This window comes from Choloepus didactylus, chromosome 2 (genome assembly GCF_015220235.1).
Source record: "Choloepus didactylus isolate mChoDid1 chromosome 2, mChoDid1.pri, whole genome shotgun sequence".
Lineage (NCBI taxonomy): Eukaryota > Metazoa > Chordata > Mammalia > Pilosa > Megalonychidae > Choloepus > Choloepus didactylus.
In genome coordinates this window covers 155,351,043-155,369,436 of record NC_051308.1, presented here as the reverse complement: position 1 = coordinate 155,369,436, position 18,394 = coordinate 155,351,043, and the positions used below count along the sequence as shown (strand labels likewise).

At 37.4% G+C, this 18,394-nt stretch overlaps 1 long non-coding RNA gene across 5 annotated transcripts in view; it reads right to left on the bottom strand.

Annotated features, from left to right (window-relative positions):
- LOC119527078 overlaps positions 1-18,394 on the bottom strand; it is a 90,261-nt gene that overhangs the window by 21,827 nt on the left and 50,040 nt on the right. For all 5 annotated transcript variants that reach the window (XR_005215316.1, XR_005215317.1, XR_005215319.1 and 2 more), the window contains 2 exons: positions 5,367-5,550; positions 1,447-1,505 (listed from right to left, as the gene is read on the bottom strand). This is a non-coding gene — a long non-coding RNA (uncharacterized LOC119527078). The remainder of the gene's footprint in view (positions 1-1,446; positions 1,506-5,366; positions 5,551-18,394) is intronic.

Below are 18,394 nucleotides of genomic sequence, written 5' to 3'. Positions count from 1 at the left end.
GCCATAGCAGCTCTGGCAAATTAAGACAAGATGGCTTCTCGGGGCTGGGTGTCAGGGGTTATATAATACGAACCAGTCATGTTTTCAGGATCTAACGGGCAAGAGTTCCTCACTGAACCCTCAATCCCTCCATCGCACATTGCGCTATCTCCAGCTACACGTTGTCAGGGGAATTTCACAAGGTGCCTCAGGCAGACAAGTTGCTACTAATAGCGTACGTGTAGGGAAAACAGGAAGACAAACGTTTCTGTTGCATTTTACTTTTCACATGACCTGGTTTAACTCTGGTGGTGTATGTTTTTAAGGTTTTTTAAGGAGAAGGGTATAAAGAGTAGGGCAGCGACATCTGCAGAAGTGGCTGGAAGGACAGTAGAAACCACCTACTCGCCTTTCTTTCTTTTCACTTCCCTATAGACCAGGGCCTTTTCTTTCTACATAAAGCTGTAGAAGAAGTCCACCATTTGTTTCAGGGCTTTGAGGAATGAATGTATAAATTCTTTCATTAAAGAGGGACACAATATCCGTTGGGACTTGTATTTCTTTCCCGCTTAAGTTTAGAAAGGGAGATCCTTGGCACTGCAACAGGGTGTTCAATGGGCCTCCATCTCTTCTACTGGAAGAGCCCCTTTTATTTTGCTATGATGTCTCATGCCCTCCATATGATAGTGTTTATTATTTTATTTTATGTGGACTGAGAAAATATTTAATGATAAGCTACTGTAAATTTAGCAATGTTTAAAAATCTATATTATTAATCACATCCACACCTCTAAGTTTGAAAATACACTGAAGAATAATTAAACATATCTGCATGAGATATAATACAGCTTGATATAATCCTTGGCTTTAGCTTCACTCCTGGCAATAACTCTGCTATTTCCTAGGAGCCTGGAGCCTACACAACGGGAAACCCCACGGAACTCCTTGAATGAAGGGGGCTGCTCAAAGGCAATTGTTCTGCTCTTAAATGCAATATTAACTGAATTAATCTATCATCCTGGATTTACCTGTTAGCATTGTCCTATTCTCTTGGTGCTTACAAACAGAACCTGCTTGTTTTGAGACATGGATTTTAAGGTAAACCCGAGATAACAACAAACATGATGGATAAGCATACCTCCCACCATATGGATAACTCTACCATCTTTGTATCATTAGCTTGCAGGTTTGGAGTATTTTTCACATTAATGATATGCTTCCATCAAAAAATAAAAAATAAAAAAAGGAGGAGTAGCGTCAGCATCGTGTGGTAGAACTCTTCTATTATTATTCTAATATTATTTCTTCATGCAATGCAATGCCCCTAGGGTTTTATTTGAATGGTGCATTCGGTGCAAATGGTAAGAATCTATAAAATGTAGTGGAAAGGGAGTCAAAGTTAGCAGTTAAGCGAAAGGGCTTTAGAGCCATTCGGATTTGGGTTTAAATAAATGTTGAAATACTTACCAGCCATATGAACTCAGGCAGGCAACTCAAACTCTCTCCAAGCCTTGGTTTTACCATTCCTACAGGAGCAATAATATTTATACCTATAAGTTAGTGATTATTGAATAATAAAATTATGTAAAGGCTTAGCACAATTGATGGTGCAGAGTAGCTCTTAACATCGTAGTAACAGTTTTAAGTACCTTGTGACAGGCCAGAAGAAAGAAGTTCAAGGGAATAATGCATGAAAGTTTAATTCCTTTTGGGCATTTCTCCTTAAGCTCCTTTCGCTCCATCCTCCATATGCAGGGCTCCCAGTGCAGGTCAGGGCTAAGCACTCACATGTGCTGCCCAGCATGTGGGGACAAACAGGAGCATTCTGGGACCATGGTGGATCTGGGAAAGTGACTGTAACTGAGGGAGCTGAGATATTAGTGGAGGATGGCAGGGATAGTGGGAGGACAATGGAAGGAAAATGAGGGAAAAAAAGAGAGAAAATGAAAGAAGGGCGTGGGTCTGAAAAAAGAGGATATTAGAAGTATCAGAAAAGTGTATAGCAGTCTGGGTTAGTAATGCAAGTCATTGCAGGAGGGCATTCAGTTTAAAAGGCACAGAAGCCTGAGAATCTGCAACTGAGTTTGTATTAGCAAAGTCTCTTAATATTGACATAGGCGTTAGAAGCAGGGGCAGAGGTGGTATGGGCTGTGGTTTAGACCTGGGGATTCTACAGAACTCTGGCATTCCAACTTAATAAAAATGTTACTACTACTAATAGTAATAAAATGGAAAACTAATATTAATTGGCTTCTTGTCATGTGCCAGACATACATTAACTCTAATCTTCATAACACCTCTATGGAGCAGGTTATATTTTCTTATCACCATTTTACTGATGAGAAGACTGCAGCTCAAGGAAATTATATGATTTGTCCAAGGTAATGCAGAGGGTAAATGATAGAGCTTAGACAACCCAGATCTTTATCACTCTTGAACCAGAGTCCTTAACAGGGCTGCTATGTATGGGTGAAAAGGCTGTGCACTGCACAATTCCTGATATTAGCATTCATTCAAAATATCATGTGAATAAGGCTCCCCTGGAGCTGTGTAATTCATATGCCCTGGTTCTTTATCTCTGTTCTGTAATTCAAACGTAATTTCCCTAACCTCCTGAAATGAGCAGGTATATCTGTATCTGTAAACTTAAACCAGAAGGGTGCTCCTTGGCCTCTAACTTTTCCTGTGTACATTTCACAGAAGCAGGAATTCATGTCTGTAAACACATTTCAAATATAGGCAATAGCTAAACAAGTCAAGATCATCACCAAGGATCTTACTAAAGGTACATTCATGTTAATCAAATATCTTTAAATGAAGTCTAGACTCTACTAGTCAAACTCAGAGTCACTTTTAAAGTTTGGAATCCTGTATTAATTTGGGGATGAAGAAAAGATCTTTTTCAACCAATCAGTAAAAGTGAGGACCATGATCACCAAATTCACAGACCAAACCATCTTTGCCTAAACTGGTGTGATCTGTCAAAATTAATAGTATTCAATGTTGGTTGTCCATCCAGGTAAATGAAACCTTGCTTTGGAGTAAAACAATGTCTTTTCCAAATCCTGAGGGTAGAATGGTTTGTTGCACATTGCAGCCAAGCTTCAGATCCTAAGAATCTAGAATCTGGTTGAAGTCTGGAAGTGTTCAAAAATCAAAAGTGTTTTACATGGTCAAGCTAATGGCTGGGGTGGCAGCTAGAAGCTGTGGTTGAAGAATCAGTATCTGGAAAATTGGTCAGGGAACAGAAGCACTATTCATTTCCCCTCAATTATGAAGAATCTAGAAAAGGAACAATCCCTTAGCTGTTCAACTCCATCCTCATCATCACCATTATTATGATTAGGTTATTGTCGGTATTTGATTTGACCACAGACACTTGCCAAAACAATAAAAGCCTTTTTCTGAAGTATTAAATGCTGATAGCAGTATGCTTTCCTCCTGATACTTTTCTGCATCTGCTCCTGTAATGACGTCTTCATCCTTCCTCCTTGTCCTGCGTGTACTCTGCCGTTTCCTGATGGCTTACGTGTCCTTTATGTTTACATGTGTGTCATCTGCTTCTCAAACCCCACAGTATTCCCTTTCTTCAAAAATTTAGGAGGGTATTATTTTCTCATTAGAGCAGAACTCTGGGACACTGAGAACCATTTAGTATTCCAAGATTCTATAAACAATCTGAGTGATTGTTCAGTTTTAAACGACCTGCACACATAATTTTAGCAAATGGAGATGCATTAAATGGTTCGAACAGGTGTATGATTATAAAAAGAATGTCAAATTTTTGTGGAAATTAATACTAGAATATAGGTTCTACTATTACTGCTTAGCAGCAAATGGTTCGAGTAGTATAATAATAGAGCAGGCTCAGAGAGCCAATTAATCCATTAGAGGAAAATTCCATTTGTTTTTAAAAAAAAATAAAGTGAGGTTTAGCTTTAAAGAGGAAATGTAGACAAAAGTTCTAAGTGGAGTTCATCACAGTAAGTTACATGCTGTATTGCAGATAATTTAAAATTCACTTATGGAAGGCACAGAAGGGTATAGAGAAAACATAATTGCTATTTCAAATAAAATGTGCCTTTTTGGGGTATGCTAAAACTTTACATTACCAACACTAATTATTTTGGCATCTTATTGGCAGTCAGAATTGAACAAAAAGTGGAAGTGTGTAAGTGCAAAACAAGTTCTTGGCTTCATGTCTTCATCCCTACATACTTCAGGGTTTTATTTATGGCTAAATTGAAGCTGGATGTCAAACCTGGGCCCCTCAGAACAAAATCTTAATAATTAACTGGCAAAACTGAACATGATCGTTTCTGACACACCTACACTGGTAATTATTGCTTTGAGGCCATTTACTAATGAAATTAATGTATTCATTGCCTTAACAAATTAGCATAACTCATACATAATGCCCCACATTTCAAGACCTTGCTAGAAAAACAACACTTAATACTGCAGAATAAAACGGCAAGGGCATTTCACAGAGATGGTATTCACTGAATTACTGCATGTTAAAAACCACAATAGCTAAGTATTCGTTACAATGCAAGAGGTAAACACACTGTGGGTATTAAAGCCATTAATAGCATAGTCAAGAGTGTACAATTGATGATTATCTTTGCACTTCAAATAAGCAGATATTACAATCGCAGTAACCATGGAATCTAATTAACTGGCTACTTTTAGAGCTACAAAGTATGAAAAGAATGCTCTGTAGACAGTCTCTTCTTCCCCCACCACACTGATAAAGAATGGTGTTCAGCTGTCGCCACTTCCCTACATTTCTCGCTAAATGATCTCACCGGCACACTCTTTGAATACTGTCCCCTCACCCCAGCAGCAAGAGGGTTAAAAAAACAGAGAGTATCTTAGTGTCTACCTGTCATCCTTAAAGGTAAAACCCTAAAAACTGTCCTTTGTAAGCTTAATGCTTTAGCATAAGTTGGTTTTCATTCTCTACGTGCTTTTTACTTCAAATGACAAAGATAACTATGAGTCCAGTGGGGTAGTAAGACAAAGTTAAAAAAAAGACTCTAAACTACGTTATATTTTCTTTGATAAGTCCTAACTTGAAGACATCTTACTAAGCATACCAAGTATAGTGAAAGGTGCAAGTTGCAAGTTGGTGCTGGAGTTTTCATTACCTGTGCCCTAGAGCCCTTTGAGAATCGCGTTTCACTGGGATGGTGTTTACCAGAGGCAGCGATTATGGGAGAGTAGAGGTTTGGGGTTTGATTTAGGCTGGATGAAATGATGAGATTTATTACAGAGAGATATGCATTTGCAGTATCCTTCAATTCAACGTGTTGATCTCTATTCACTACCTGGAAATAAGTGTATTTCATCAAAATTCAGGGAGTAGTAACTGAGAGAGAACTCACAGAATTTGATCACAATTGGAGGCCAAAATCTTCATGGATGGAAGTAAGTTTGCAGATCCTGTAGCCCAACTCTTACTTTGTAAATGAGTAAATAAAACATTTTGCGCATTCAAGAACTGGTCCAGGGCCTCATAGTTAGCACATTTAGTCAGCTGAAATCTGAGTTCCGGAGTTCTTTTCATTACTGTAATGAGAGAGTGAATGGATGAGTAGCGAAGAAAAGAAATTGTATGTAGTGATTCCTTAGCTTTATACAATGGGGAAAGTAACTGATAAGTGTATCTTACTAGAATCAATGGCTTTTGCAGTTTCATTAAAGCAGCCTAAGACATAGGTTTTCAAATAGTGTTAAGACTAAAAAGCCATAACAATCCTGTAATGTACACCAGGGATTCAGCCATAAGGAATTCACTCCTTAAAAGTCCATTGCCTAACCATAATTTCTGTGCCTTCCCATATTATTCTGAGGGAGCAAAAACACCTCCCTCATAGGGAGTTGGTATGATAGCAAAAGAATTGGAAAAGGGAAAATCCAGTGCAGTCATCTGTTAACCATGTCTAACACAATGGCAAACATGAATTCGCTTACATCTTTTCAATGAAATTGACTTAAATTGAGAAATATACATATATGTAAATATTCATATACATGCATATATATTTATATTTGCTTTTGCATTGCAGAAACCAAGCCTTAAGGTTGCTCACAGATTCTCGTGAAAATCAAATCAAACAGAAATAGAATGAAGATTAAAGTGGTGAGTGAAAGAGAGTATTACATTTCTGTTAGACCCACTATATGATTGTCATTTGGTCTCATGCCTGGTTTCTATTTAATCTACACACAAGAGGTCTTGCGCTTTGTAACTTCCACTGCTCTCTCTGAGCACTGCTATGATCTAGTACAGTGTGTCTAGCCCTACGCTCTCCCTCCCTCCATCCCTCCTCAACCCCTAACCCTTTTCCTCCTTTCCTCTTTATTTCTTCCCTCCCTCTGTCCCTTCTCTCTTTCCTTCCTTCTCTTTCTTTGAAGTTACTTCCAGAGTCTTGTAAACCTCACTGACTCTCCTACAAAAATGGCCAGGTTGGCATCTGATGGTCATTACCCTGCATTGTTGACTCTTTTATGTCCTTATTTGTGGCACATATTGGTGTGGTGGAGGCTGTGAGGGGTTTGGAGATGGGCAATATCTAATTCTGTGCTCTCTCTGTTCCCTTCTGGGGCCAAAAAGAAATCACAGAAAAGCCACCTGACAAACACTAACAGGCACATTTAGCATCTAGGTCCGTGAATGCTGAAGGTGGCTCTGATGAGAGACTTTGCTGCATTTGTTAGACAAGCAAGAAAGGCCTTGTGACAGAAATGAAAATGTAAGTGTAACGAATGTTCTTTTTTATGTATAGAATATGGACTTGAACCAAATGAAATGTTGGCTAAGGCTCAGTTCTAAGAATATTTTAATACTCTAAAAATATTTTGGGTTCAGGCAATTTAGAAAATATATAGAATTGATACTAATTTTAATGTACAGATATCACTACTATTTAATATAAAAACAAAAGTAATAACAGCTTTCAAGAAATTGAGTAAACTGTGCTGTACAATACATGCAAAGAATTTTGCATACGCTATCTCATTTAATCCTCCACAGAACCCTATGAATAGCCTTTATTATTCTTATTTTAATCCTCTGAGGGTTAAGGAATTATAACAAAAATTATAACAGGCAATGATAATGATAGGAATAAGAATTGTGAGCATTTATTTATGCTTCCTTTATGATAAGGCTACTCTACATGCTTATGGGTAATCTTACTTATTCTTTCACAACAGTCCAGTATCATTATTCCCATTTTACAGAGGAAGGAATTAACAAACAGAGAGTAATTTGCTAAAGGACATGCATGTAGTAAGTCATGAGGCCAAGTGAACCCTCTTAACCTGATTCCATGGTTCCCACTTCTAACCTCACTATTTACGACCCCCAAATAACTCACTCAGATAATACAGCAAAGCCAAGATTCAGAGGCAAGGCTATCTGACTGCCACCTGCACTTCCTTTCCTTTTAACGTTCTGTCCTGCCGCTGTCCTGCCTCAAAGACTTTGCTCTTGGCTTTTCCTCTGCTTAGAGCGTTGTTCCCTGACTTTTCACGAGGCCGGTGGCTCAGCCGTCAGCCCTGGCCTGATATGGCCGCTTCTCAGGGAGGTCATCTCAGAACTCCTGATCGAAGTATGTTCCCCCAGATATCCATCATCACACCAACCTGTCTCCTTCATGGCATTTATCACCATTTATATGTACGTAATTGTAAGCTTACTTGTTTTTGACTGTTTATTGTCTAGCTCCTCAACTCTAAGCTACAAGGCAGAAAGAACCATCACTCTTTCTTTATCAGCATACGTCAGGGTTTCTCTTAATGCTTTACAGAGTAGGTGCTCCAAAATACCAGCTGAATGAAAGAATAATTGAATAAACCTAACTTCTGTGTTCTATCTAGGATCTACTTGGCCCACCACTTGACTTTTTGTGCTATTTTAGATCTTGGCACAGGTTTGAAAAAATGCTTGCTTTACTGTTGAACAGCTTTCACTTTAGTGTCACAGTTTGGTTCAAATTCCTGTTGTCAAAAGCTTCATGAGAAGAAAGATCCTATGGATACAACTTCACATCCTGCTCTCACAGGCATTCTTGTTGACTTTTTTCCCTCCAAAATGGCTTCTTATGCATATTTAAATTTGCAAAAAAGTTAGTTTTAATTGCAATTTTCGTTCTGCTGTAAGCTAATAGCACAGGGATGCATGGGCCACAGCTACAGAGCTGTCTGTCAGAAGAAGGGGCCATCACCTTGAAATTCACTAACGAAGAACCTGGAAAGTTTATCAACCTTCCTTTAATTTCCATGATGATGAAGTATCTGTCATAAAAAATAAATGTGTTCACAGGTTTCTCTTTGGAGTTCATGTATCTGCACCACATTGGGAGAAAATAACCAGCTTGCATGTGGGTCTGGGTAGGTGTGAAGATAAAACCAATAGAGTGTTTCTTTAATGTGGTTGTAGCTCCTTCTAATTTGGAACTGTGGCAGTGGATGGAGGGGGCATAGATGAAGTGCCTGGCACTGAAATTCTTTTCTTAAACCAAGCCTGTTAGTTACAGTTTCTGGGCTGCAGGGATGGACGTACGCAAAAAAAAAAAAAAAAAGTCAGTAGGCTGCAGCATTAAGTTAACAATTTGGTTGTTAAAAAAAAAACTGGAAAAAGTTAGATACTGAAGTAAATGTCTTCTATAGGAATTAAAGGCTGGGGGTTCTCTCTCAGGGATAAACCTTCTCACCCTCACAAATTGTTTATTGAGCTTTTACTATGTGCTGGACATTAATAGATGTTAGATGTATCTTTACTCATTAAATCCTGAGGCAAGTCATTCTTATGACCTGCATTTTATGGGGGGAGAAATCAAAGCTCCAGGGGTTAAATAAATTGCCCAAGGCTACCCAGCAATTAAATGCCAGATCCACAATTCAAATTCTGGTCTGACTGCTACCAAAGCCCTTGCTCTCAAGATCCCACATTCTTTTTGGAAGAAAATTTCCTCCAGGATCTCAGGTAGGGAGAGTGCTTAATTGAGAAAGTAGCCCATTTTGAAGTTAGGTGGAGGGTGGGAGAGGAATAAGTCACATCTCTTTCAATCAAATATGGTTTTCTGCAACCCAGTTAGATTTGGACAAAGAGAGGCAGAAAGGGTGATTTGTTTATTTGTTTAAAAATGTAAAATCTGGCTGAGAGGAAAAACAAAGATTTAAAGAGAACACAATTTTGTGTTTTGTGAAATAGCACAGAAATCAAGGGGAAAAAGCAAACACCCCTAATGATCCAAAATTTGAAAGGGCTACATAAGGAGGAGCCAGTAAAGTTCTATAAAGCACAAGTCATAGTTGTGGCAATTAGAATCTACTGTAGTTCAAATAATGACCCTGAAATGTAATGCCAAAGAGTAACAAACTAATGTGACACAATTATCCTGTAAGGTGGGTGTTGGTTGTGCCTTATAGCCATCAGGGCACGCACAGACACACATACTGATTTGCTGAATATATGAAAATTTAGGACCATATGATAACACCAAAAAAATGTGGACAAAACTGTTGTATAAAGTAAAGCATTTTAATGTTAGGGCTCTGGGATGGATGCTTTCAGAAAAATTCCCTGGTATCTCTACTTCCTATGGCCTTAAAGATCTGTATGTGTAGGTTTGTGTGGTGAAAGAGGTTAAGAACTAGGAGAGTAAATGGTTCAGGAGCATTCCTAGCTCCACTCTGCCTAATGGCTGGGCATGGTGGAATCTGGTAATTTCTCAAGCTTCTGAGGCTGGTGTGGATGCAGTACCCTGAATTGGGTGGTCATGCTTGGTAAGAATCAGTGGGTGTTCATCGGTCTCTCAGCCCTAGATTCTTACTGCAGAAGTGACTCAAAATCCGGTTCTCTGGGGGACTCTATGGTCTTGTCAGGCCAGAGCCTCAAGGAATGCCACATTGTGGGGGTCAAATTCTGAGGGACTGGAAAAAGACCTCAATTGGTGAAACTTACGAGAAACATTATTAAGAGGCAATCAATCTTCCTCTAGTGACATTCTGGCAGGCGTACAGGGCTGCAGAGTATGTTCGCGTGAGGGGCTAGCACTGGGACAGCCAGGGTGGGCAGCCTGCCTCCCCTTGTAGCTGAAGGGGTGAGCTATGTCTGCAGACAGGAACTTTGGGTGACCCCAAAGGAGCGATGCATGAGGCCTGGTCTAGGACACTCGTGAGAATGTTCTCTGTTATGTTTATAAACTTTACAAAGTTATGCTCAGTTATATAACCCCTATGTGATGCCATAGTTAATGAAGGGCTGGAAGTTAGAAAAATAATGATGATGTTGTTTTGCCCGTGGTGGGCTTTACCATATAAGGGTTAAAATCAGCACTAATTTGCTGATGTGACACAGGGTGTGACCTTCCGGGCACCAGCCACAGGTCAAGTTGGTCTTCTATTTCAGGAAACTCGTAGAAATCAAATTAATACACAGCCATATTAGAGTTATTTCAAAGAAGGAATGCTAATGAGTGACTGAAATTTGCAGCCTAACCCAAAAGCAGAACAAGATCATCCCATAAAAATAGCTATAATAATAATTTGTTGACTCAATAGCTTATACTTGTTTTTATTTTTCATGCATCAATCTGTAATACCAAATGCCATTTTGAAAAATGTCCACCATTCTGTCTCCCCTCCCACAGCTGCTACATGCTTGCCTCATTAGGAAGCACTGTCAAGCTTTTTCAATAGCATCCTGCTTCTTAACTTTATAATAGTAATAATAACCAAAAAAATGAAATCTGAGTGTTTTTCATCTTTGACTCTACCTCCCACTACACCACCACACATACATACAGTGCCTAAGTGTTGCTTTGCACATAGTAGGCATTCAATAAATGTTGTTTGAATGCATGAAAAAAATTAGTAAAACCATTTGCTGATGAAAGATCACTCTTTCATCCGATGTAGAACCTGGAGGTTCAAGTCAATATTTAATTAAAGAACTAATAGTTGTGTTAAACCTAACGAATTGTTGTATCCACAATTGTCATAATGTTTCTTTCTTAAGAGCTCACAATGGGTCAAAGAAGTACTTGAATCAGTAAACTATTTGGAGAACTGTATAAAAATCTTAGTGCCAGTTGGATGAATAAAACATTATATAAAATAGTAAATGGCTGTAGCTGCATCCTTATACTAAAATTATTCCATTTTATAAACACATTGGGAGGGAAACTATATGATGGTTGTATTAAAATATGTTCATGCCAACAATATGTTCGTTTCTATAGTTTTCTCAAAGGACAAAGAATTTACCAAAATCACTTGTTCTGGTATTTTAAATATTGAAATGATAATATTTAAAATATTTACATTATTTATTAACATTGTTCAGAGGTGGTGTTTTAAGAATTTAAATATTTTCTTCAGATTTTCTACCCAGGCAAATTTCTTAAAAAAAGAAAAAGTGAAATAAGCTTTTTTTTTTTTTAAGATATACAAGACTGGTTACAAAGTGAATAAAATTCATGAAAAGAAAATAAAACAACCAAATACCAAGTTGAACATGATAAGAATTATGATGTTATTTCACCTTTTATCATCTTAGATATGAAAATTTAAAAATCCTCCAATTTTCCTTTGAAAGAAAAATAAGCATATAAAATGTCAACAAGGCTTCTCTTAAATTTTTAACAGACTCATAAAAAAGTAAACTGCAAAAAAACTTGAGAAAGATTTTGCATATGATTACCATAAAGTTATTTCACTTCCGGAAAACTCAGAATAGTACTGCACATGTTCTGTACAGCCCAGCATAGGAAAGAGAGCCAAGGAAGAGAACTGCAGATTTCAGAGTTCGTCTATCAAAAAAAATGTGTTTTACATCATTGTAACTGAGTGTCTCCTTAGATTTTCAAACCTTAAGTTTTGTAGAACCCATCATTATATCCTGAAAGAGAATTGTGGCATTTTCCATAAAATTTCATATCCAACTTTCTCCAAGGGTATATCTCTTGTTAACTTCTCTGGTGTTTGGGACACTGACAGACCCATTAGCTGTCCGTGTGAGGGAGAAGCAAAGCTCCTAGCACGATAAACAATATGGTGTTATCCTGCTACAAACACAGATCAATTAATCAAGAGCAAACAGATTCCAGGTTCCAATCAAATGTAAGAGGTAGGAGGCGTATCGTGCTTTCCTATACCCTGCAAAAACCTGTTATTTTATTTAACCCACTCTTCAAAACCTCTTCAGGAAAATCTGTTTCCACTTCTCTGAACAGGCCAGTGGGTGAACACAGACATGTTACAAGTTCTAAAGCAGAGCCAGAAAAGCAGCCTTTCACCCCAAGAAACATAAATCCAGCACCCTTTGTCCTTTCAGCCCCAGAAAATATCCTCACTATTGAGACTCAAATATATATTCACATGGTTTATTTTGTAAGAAATAAATTTTCTTGTAAGTATTTTGGTGATATTGTGCCACTTCCATGTAAAATGATTGAAATGGAGACCATGTATTTTGAAAATCCCATGTAATATTCTATGGTTTTAATAAATGTTAAATATGGTTTTCCACTTATTAGGAAATTCTTATTTCTCTTCTGATTGTTCAACATAGGGTTATTTCCTGTGGACAAATCCAGGCTTTTGCTTTGGAATGATGGCTGCATCCTCCTGCTCACCCTGCCACCCATTCAGACTGTGTTTATTGCCTTTGTTCACTGTAACTACATCTCACAGAAATATCACAATCTATTGGATCCTGTAAGTGGATAAGGATGGTTCTATTCAGAGTTCTGGGTAGAGCTGGTGAGAGCAATTAAACTATTTACTCTCAGATATGGGAAATGTCCAATTAGAAAAGTACTATATAGGAAAATAGTAAACCCCCTAAACAAAGGAGAGAAATGGAGGTCAAGGACAGAAAAAGCTCAATATACATTCTTTGGTAAAACAGGCAAGAGACAGGACTGGCTGTGTGTCCTGGCCCTGTGTCTGACTCTGGTCCTGTGTCTGACTCTGGTCCAGCTTTTACTGTTAACGATGAACCCAAATTTTTATTCATGCCATGTAAACAATGTTCACAGGTGTACAACATTATACTGTACATACAGCCATTTCCTTACTTAGCATACAATGCCTTTCACAATTGAACTCATGGATTATAAATCATTTATTTCCTATTAATTGCACTCTTCTTTGAACAAATCATAGCAAGAACAGCTGGGTTTCGTGCCTATTCTGCATCTTTGTCTCTCTTCCTAATCTGATTTATTTTAGAATGTGTTTTTCATAAGAATACTACTTTTAGAATTATATGGACCACAAAGCTAAGTATGAAACATTTTAGCACCTATCCCACTTCCCCCCATGCAAAAAGAAGATGAAAATAGCAGAGCCAAAAAGGTAATGAAAAGCATATTCTGATTCATATTTGATAATTGGCATCTTCTTTGCATCTGTGTTGGTCATTTTATGGAAGCAATCTTCAGGATTCTTCTAGTCAAAAGACATAATAAGGTAATCTTCAAAAGTTCCTTGGACAATGAGTTCATAATGGGACTCAGACTTAGAACCTTCTTTGAACCTTCAGAAATTCAAGGTTCGTGACGTTGCACCATTGTCCTAAGAGAACATATAAAACATGTAGCATTGGTGGCCTTTTATAGGAGTTTCCAAGACACTGAAGAGGCAAATTATTGTATTCCTGGAGTGTGACCTCCAAAAATAAAGGCAAGGCATGCTTGAAGAAGGAATGTGCAAGAATTGATATTTTCTTCTAACTCTAAAATCCTTAATGACTTGAATCTTAAGGCAAATAAAAGCAAAAGCTACCATCTAAATGAAGATGAACAAAGGGCACCTCAAAAATGAGTTACATATAAGAGGATTGAAAGAATGCAGGTCAACTGCAAACATTTGCAATAGTTGGATGTATTATTTTTTGTTTTAGGGAAATATGTTTCCTTTACATCCCAATGGTGATGTTTGAATATCCACAGGATGTTTTTTAAAGTGCATATAAACCTAAACACATTTTTTCAGAAAGCAAACACAGTAAAAATATAATTTTTAATATTGCAGACCATTGTATACATTGTAAAGCACCCATTTTTCTTTCAGACATTTTCAGTCACAAGTGCTTTCACTTGAGTATTAAACTTCATATTTCTGAATAAGCTTCTGTATTAATATCACTACTGATTATTGAATTACACTTATAAATTAACTAACTGATTTTTTGAACAAAATAACTGTATTTTACATTTTAAACATCTGCATATACATATATTTATGTACACGTGTGTCTATACAAACACACACACAGAAACATCTAAACAAACAAGTTATTCTGGAATGTCATAATTTCCTTAAGGTCTTCTATAGCACCCCAAAATAGAAGATCTCTTCCTTGCATTTCTGTATAATTTCTATATAATATATCACTTCTATATTAATTGTCTGGAGTTCTCATGACTTTAAGTCCACTGTCTTCCATTAGTCCTATTTGTGTGGATGACTGGTTCCCACAGTAAACCAGAAGATCTCAGAAGTCCCCTTTCCAAAGTCCTCCACAGGTTTTAGACCAAAACCACATAGTAACAATTAATAATGTGTGATAAATGAATAAATAGATGTCAATAATTTTTTCTTCTAAGGCCTACCAGATTAGTCTCATAATTTCCTTAAGAGGTATTTAGTTTCAGGATAGTAAACTGAAGTTTTAAAAATAAATAGTAGCCAAAATAACTATAATCAAACTGGAGAGGGCTGGTATAACTAAAATCATCACACGACATATGAGGCACTTCCAAGCTGTATTGAGACTCATTGCCAATTTATTATTTAGTTAAACTCATATCAAAAAACTTGAGCCTAAATGTCCTAAAACAAGGGAATTGCTAAATGGATGAAGAAATGCTCATATAATTAACAATCTAACATCAATTAAAAATCCTCTTTTGATGAATTTTTAATGACATGGGGAGAAGTTTGTTATGCTTTGCAGGGGAAAAAAAAGCAGAATGTAATAAAGAATATTTAGCTGTATTCCAATTTTGTTATAAAGAAGAAGGAAGAGAAGAAGAAAAAGAAAAGGGAGGAAACGTAATTGAAATCTTTGTAGGAGTATTCAGGGTGATATATATTCTGTATATATATATATATATGTATGTATATATGTATTCTGTATATATATATATATATATGTATATATGTATATATATATATATATATAATAGTTCTATAAATTAAAACTTAAAAAATTGCAGGGGAGAAGGTGGATCTGAATGACAAGAAGGAAAACTGCTTTTCATTAGGGAAACTCCAAAGGAACCATGACAGCAAATGTCAAGACAATGGCAGTAAACATATTCTAAACGGATTGAAAATGTTAAAATTATTTAACTTTTTTCTCTCAAGTTACTACCAAACATCCTCTAGTCTATAATAATTTCTTCAAATTTTAACATTCTTAATTTGGAATGCCCTAAATTTTTTCTTTTTTTTCATCCGAAAGTTGTTAGCAAACTTTACAATAGTCTCTTGTAAGAGATGATAAAATTACAAACCTTAATTGCCAGATGTAATTCTCAATCCTCCCCTGTCTCTCCTTCCCTCCCTCCCTCCTTGTTTCCTGCCTCCCAATATTCCTGAGCGCCTACTGTGCACCAGGTGCCATGCTTAGAGCAAGAAGCACAGCTGTAAATGAGACGTGGTCTTTTCTCTGAAGGAACTAATGGTCTAGTGAGAAGCAGACACCTTTAGGAAGAGAAGCTGTTTCAATAAAGTGTGAGGAATACTGTGATAGTGAAGGAGGGCATAGAGAAAGGTGCCAAACCCAGGCCAGGGTTCTTGTGTGCTGTATTATGGATTTTGGACTGAATCTTGAAGGATCAAGGTTTTAAGCATGATATAGTTTGGTTTCAGAAAGATTATACTGACTCCTGTGTGGAGAATAAATTGCCTTATGTCCCTAATCACACTTTTCCCTCAATTTGTCATCCCTTTGCCCATTTTATTCCAACCCCAGGAATCCTACTCAGTCCTCTATACTTCCTCAATCTTCCTTCTTCCAGTTAGAAATAGTCGCTTCTTCCTCTGTTTCTCAGCACTTTGCCTGTACATCAAATGTGGCACAGCATTATTTTGCTTATGTCATGGTTTGTCTGTCCTGGTGACAGCATAATGCTCTATAGAACAAAGGACATGGGCTTTGGGCTCAGGAAGTACAGACCACATCTCTATAGCACCACATTCACACTCTGTGGCTTTGGAGAAATTTTTAAAATTCATAAAAATCTCAGTGTCCTCATCAGAAACAAGACTGTTCTCATGTGGCTTCTGAGGATTAGTTGAAAAAAATCTATATAAAACTCTTGGCCTGTGGTGGAAGCTCAGTGGACATGGTTTCCCTTTCCTCTTATGACTTAGTCATCTCCTCAGTGTCCACACAGTTTCTCCACAGCATCTGGTCCAATGTCTGCACATAGTAAATACTAAAGGAATAGTTGTTAAACGAAGGAAGATAATACTTAAAGGACTAACATCTCCCAAGCCAGATATTTATCCTTAATTAATTTTGTACAAATGTTTACCTGATTTTGTTAGAATGTTTTTCAATAGTGGACACTATAATGCACCTCTCAGATTCCCCTGTCAACAGACAGCCCTCAGTGTGCCTCAGGAATTGCCTTGGTTGAAGAAATTCACCTCCCTCAAGGCCATGCCCACTCCTTGGCAGCCTGCATGCACAGAGGTAAAAAGTGTGGTTCTCTTACCTATCTCTGAAGGTCAGCCCAGTTCCCGAGTTCCCCATGGGCTTGGCTGTGGCCTTCTTTGAGACCGTATTGTAGCCCAACCTTTCCCACCACCCAACCCTGCTTCCTTCTTTTCCATTCCAAGTTACTGATCCCGTATAAACTTCTTTACCATTCTTCATCTCCAAGTTTACTCTCTGGGCAAACAAATCTGTGACATCTCTGAAAATTTGTCAATTTTCAAAATCTATCTTTTAAAAAATTGAAAATGCCTTTCAAAAGCCTTAGCATGCCATGAATAATTTTTAAAGTGATTGGCTATGTTTATTAAGCCTTCTGTAATGAAGGAACATGACTGTGAATGTTTCTTTGTGTGCTCCTGTGAAAATGCTATTCTTTCAGTGAATCCCCCTACTTCTCAGCTCCCCAGGGACAAATAAAACTTTCCTAGCCAGAGTTGGAGCTAGGCAGACTCCAAGGGAATTTTTCTCCTATGTTTTAAAATAGTATAATTTATAACATGAAATTATAAACAACATAAATTAGTAATTCAATCCCAGCATTCCAACTTAATGAACTAGGGGTTTCATTGCATTATTGTTTTGTTCCACTGGACCAATCTTTTGGTGCATGAATAGAAAGTTCTTCTTTATTAATAAATAAGCATATAAAAAATAAAGATGCCCTCTCTGCAATTATGTTTATGTCTCATAGGAGTGCAAATTCAATAATTTAAAATATTATTTTCTTAGGATATTCACAACCACTGTAGATAAGAATGTGAACTTTGCGTCTTTTTAGTTTAAACTCCTTTTAAGTGCAGTGCAGCAAAGCAATTGCTCCCTGGTGGCAAGTGAGAAGCACTTACCAGGAAAATTGTTATTGGATTACAGTTCTGGCAGCATGAAATGTGAGTAAAGGACATTTTTGACATTCAAAGAATGACCAGTGATCAAGAATGTGTAATGCCCACATATGATTCAAATTCAAAGCAAGTCTTCTGGTCTACCTAAAATAAAAGTGACACCTGGGATATTTGGACCAGTTCATCATGACTATTTAACAATACCTTTTCTACTGTAATGTGAGATATACAACAGATGAAAAAATCCTATCATAGATATTTTAAAATCCTGCAGATCTAGTAAGGGTTCATTCTTATTTACATGTCATGCTCTCTTAAGAGATATTATTTGCCTCTTAATAATATAGGCCCATGCATGGAATATCACTGCCATTTGCAAGATTGGCATTTCCTAAAGGATTTCCTTAACCTTCTTCTATCTGGATAGCTATACCCCTTGCAGTGGTTGGCCTTCCTTTTTTGCTCTTACTAGCTCTTGCTCATGTTCTAGATCTTTTCCATTCAGACCCCTTCAGCATGATGTGTGCACCTTCAGCTTATTTTAAGCTCTGAGAGAGCAAGGACCCTGCCTATCTTGTTCTCAGCTGTATCACCAGCATGCGGCATAATTCCCGACCTAGAGTAGGTGCAGAATACCTATTTGTTGACTGACTGGATGAACACCTGGATGAGCATCTGTCTTCCATCTTCATTTTCCAGGCTAACTGGTGTTTTTCTCTTCTAACACGGTATAATGCAGACATAAATTTACAACAGATTCTCTTTAATCTCAGCCCACAGACCCTCCCATGTCTCCTACCTCCATGAGTACCTCAGTCATTAG